Raw genomic sequence first — 4,743 nt, forward strand, 5'->3', positions numbered from 1 at the left:
GAGGAAGGGGGTTGCTGTAAATTTAGAAATACCCGGTACTGACAAAGGTGCAATATTATAACTTTTATAGTATTCTGTCACAGTCTAATACTGAAGGTGTAGTGATTGATTTTCCTTGAATAATCTATTTTTTGCTTCATGTCTTCTACACGTGCATAAAATTAAAGATTAAAATCCATAATGACCTGGCATCAGTACAGTACATCTCCATAACTGTTTTGCCACATACAAAGTCAACTAATGACTTCATAACTGTGAGGATGTAAGGCTTACACTGCATAACAATAGTACTTAAGTAAACTGAACATGAACAAATTTTGAATGATTCATAAAGAGAATTGTGTAATTGTGGACTGAGGTGACTGCCGATTTTATACAGTATATGAAGACAGATATGGTAGATTTAATTGTAGGTCACTTTTTATGGTACATATAAGAAATGTTTGAGATACTCTATAGCTGTTATACAGTAGCTGCAATCTTGTGATATTCTGATTTTATAATTTTTGTGTGTGAATGTTAGTTGTTCTGTGTAAGTAAAAGTTGCTGTTAAACTGTTCTTTATTATCCTTTAAGTGCATTCTTTTTAGTCAGTGAGGTCTTTTGATACACCTGAACGGGAAATATGAAACAAGAGAGCAACCTCTTTCATTCAGTAGCTATATTGTAATCAGAGTTGTTGTAGGCAATTGATTACCACTGTCCGTGGGAGGTAAAACAGTAAGAGTTACGTGTGGCCTTAAGCTTTGAATGTAAACACCATACCACTTGGTGCCAAGGTACAGACACGCGAGGTTTGGTAAGAGTGCAGTGGGTGGAGACCGTGGAGTGCAGTGGGGTAAAGCTGCAATGGGTGGAATGCAGTGGGGTAAAAGCTGCAAATGAGTGGAGTGCAGTGGGGTAAAGGCTGCAATTGGTGGAGTGCAGTGGGGTAAAGGTTGCAATGGATGGAGTGCAGTGGGGTAAAGGCTGCAATGGATGGAGTGCAGTGGGGTAAAGGCTGCAATGGGTGGAGTGCAGTGGGGTAAACTGCAATGGGTGGAGTGCCGTGGGGTAACGTTGGGTTTTGCTGGAATGCTTAAGAGTAAAGGAAAGCCTGGGTGGGATGTAGTGGGGCAAGGGGGAGGTTTGTGTGTGTGTGCGTATATTTGCTAGTGTGTTTGGGTGTTTCTGTATGTGTATGTTTAAGTGTGTGTGTGTGTGTGTGTGCCCGCGCGCGCTTGTTTTTGAATGTGTGTATTGTGTCTTTATGGGTGTGTTTCTGTGTGTGTGTTTTTGTGTTTCTGTGTGTTTTTGTGTTTGTGTGTGAATGTGTTTCAATGTGTGTGTTGAGGTGTTTGTGTGTATGAGTGCGTGTGTCTCTTTGTGCGTGTTTCTGTATGTGTGTGTGTGTGTGTTTATGTGTATGTGTGTCTTTGTATATGTATGTGTGTTTGTTTATGTGTGTACTTGTGTGCTTGTATATGTGCTCGTGTCTGTGGGTATTTGTGTTTGTATTCTTTAGTGTTTGTTCGTGTGTGATTACGTATTTGAGTTTTCGTGTGTTTATGTGTGTTTGTGATTTTTTGTTTGTGTGTGTGTGTGTGTTTGTCTGTTTGTGTGAGTTTGTTATTTGCATGTGTGTGTGTGTGCTTGTTTTTGTCTTGTGTTTTTTGTGCATGTCTGATACTGGATGCATTTGTTTTTGTGTTTGTTTCTCTGCGTGTGTTTGTCTGTTTCTCTGTATGTGTATGTGTTTAATTGTTTGTGTGTTTGAGAAAATGTTTGTGTTTGTATTTTTGCGTGTTTGTGTGTTTGAGTGTTTGTGAATTTGTGTGTTTCTGTGCGTCCGTGTTTGTGTTTGTGTGTTTCTCTTTGTTTCTGTGTGTCTGTACTGTGTGTTTGTATGTCTGTACTGTGTGTTTGTGTGCTTTTGTGTGTGTGTGTGTGTTTGTGTGTCTGTGCATTTGTGTTTATGTGTGGATGTGCTGGTGTGTGTATGCTTGTTTTTGTGTATTTGAGTGTCTGTTTTGAGTATTTATGTGTTAATGAGTTTGTGATTGTCCACGAGTGTTTGTCTGAGTGCGTGTGTTTGTGTGTGTTGCCATGGTTGTGTTTGTTTGCGTTTGTGTTTCTGTGGGTATTTGTGAGTTTGTTTGTTTTTTTGGTGTTTGTGTGTGTTATTGTGTCTACCTGTGCTTATTTCTACTTGTGAGTGTTTGCATATTTGTGTTTGTTTGTGTGTGTCTGTTGGTTTGTGTTTATGTGTGTGTGTGTGTGTGTGTGTGTGTGTGTGTGTGTGTGTGTGTGTGTGCTTGTGTTTGTTTTTGTTGGTTTGTGTGTTTGTGTGTGTCTGAGAAGCCATTGGGCTACGTATGCTAACACACACGAAGAAGTGCTATGGAAGGGATGTATAACTGAATTACTGTCTTTTGCTGCCACTGAGCTACTTATGCTACAAGTCAAGAAGAAGTGCTATGAAATGTGTAACAACTCAAGAACTGTCTTTAGCTGCCACTGAGCTACGTATGCTACTGATTGATTCCATTGGGCTACATATGCTACTTGTTACAAAGAAGTGCTATGGATTGGACGTATAACCGAAGAACCGTCTTTTGCTCCCACTGGGTTACATACGCCAGTCGTCATGAAGAAGGGCTATGGAAGGGATGTATAACCGAAGAACTGTCTTTTGCTTCCACTGGGTTACGTATGCTACTAGTCACGAAGAAGCGATATCGATAAGATGTATAACCGAAGAACCGTCTTTTGCTCCCACTGGGCTACATATGCTAGTTGTTATGAAGAAGTGCTAGGGAAGGGAAGTATAACCGAAGAACTGTCTTTTGCTGCCAATGGCCATTTATGCTACTAGTTGGGTAGATGTGGTAAGGGACGTATATCTGATGAACCGTCTTTTGCTGCCACTGGGTTACGTATGCTATTAGTCACAAAGAAGGGCTATGGAAAGGATGTATAACAGACGAACTGTCTTCTGCTGCCACTGAGCTATGTTAGCTACTAGTTAGGAAGACGTGCTATGGAAGAAATGTATAACACAAGATGTGTCATTTGCTGTTGTTGCTCGGCTGTGTATGGTACTAGACACGAAGAAGTGCTATGGAGGGGACGCTTGACCGAAGAACTATATATGACAATACAAGAAGAAGTGATTTGGAAGGCATGTATAAGTGAAGAACTATCATTTGCTGCCACTGGGATACGTATGCTACTAGTCACGAAGTGGTATGGAAGGGATGTATATCCTATGAAATGTGTTCTGCCACTGGGATGCGTATGCTACTCGTCACGAAGAAATGTTATGGAAGGGATGTATAATCCTCATGCTCATGTTCATCATAAATCATAATCATCATCATCATGATTGATGATGATGATGATGAATGATGATGATGGTGATGATGATGATGACTGATGATAAATGATGAATGATGACTAATGATGATGATGATGACTTGATTGATGACTGACTGATGACTGATTGATGATGAATGATGATTAATGACTGATGATGATGATGACTGAGGATGAGTGATGACTGATGATGAATAATGATTAATGACTAATAATGATGATGATGATGATGATGATGATAATGACGACGACGACTGGTGACTGAGGATGAGTGATGACTGATGAGGATTAATGATTGATGATGATAATGATTGATGATTGACGATGATGACTGATGATAATACTGATGACTGATGATGGAAGAGATGTATAACCGAAGAACCGTCTTTTGCTGCCACTGAGTTACGTTAGCTACTAGTCACGAAGAAGTGCTATGGAAGGGATGTATAACCGAAGAACTGACTTCTGCTACCACTGGGCTATGTATGCTACCAGTCACGAAGAACTGCTATGGAAGGGATTTATAACCATCATGATCATTATGATCATCATGATCATGATCATCACCATGACTGATGATGATTGATGACTGATGATGTTGACTGATCATAATGATAGATGATGACTGATGATGTTGACTATCATAATGATGGATGATGACGACGATGACGATAATGATGATGAAAGCAACGTATAACCGAAGAACTTTGTTTTGCTGCCAATGGGATACGCATGCTACTAGTCATGAAGTGCTATGGAAGGGATGCATAATCGAAGAACTGTCTTTCGTTACCACTGGGCTACATATGGAACTAGCGACGCGGAAGTGGTACGGAAGGGATGCATATCCAGTGAACTGTCTCTTGCTGCTACTGGGTTACGTATGTTACTATACATGAAGATGTGCTTTGGAAGAGACTTATAACCGAAGAAATGTCTTATGCGGCCACTGGACTACGTATGCTACCAGTAAAATGCCTATGTTGGCGAGGTACGAGCGAGGCCAATTAAATCCGAAAGCACTGAAATGTCGCCTTACACGCCAAGGATCTATCTATCTATCTATCTATCTATAGCCCGACGCCCTAATCCCGCAAAGGGTGGCCGCAGACAAAACGCCTCCAAGTCACTCTGTCACCCACCATTTGACTTCCCTCCCCCCAACTCACCCCCCCTCCCTCATATACCTCTCAACTCCATCCCTCCACCTCATCCTCGGTCTACCGCTCCCTCTACCTCCCTCCACCTCACCTACATACACCCTCTTAGTCAGTCTTTCATTCTCCATTCTCTCCACATGTCCAAACCACCTCAGTGTATTTCTCCTAATCTTTTCAACCACATCCACAGCTACCCCACAACGTTCCTTCACTTCTTCATTCGTCAACC

The sequence above is a fragment of the Coenobita brevimanus genome, chromosome 57 (genome assembly GCF_032717465.1).
Source record: "Coenobita brevimanus isolate Jiangsu-jjx chromosome 57, ASM3271746v2, whole genome shotgun sequence".
Lineage (NCBI taxonomy): Eukaryota > Metazoa > Arthropoda > Malacostraca > Decapoda > Coenobitidae > Coenobita > Coenobita brevimanus.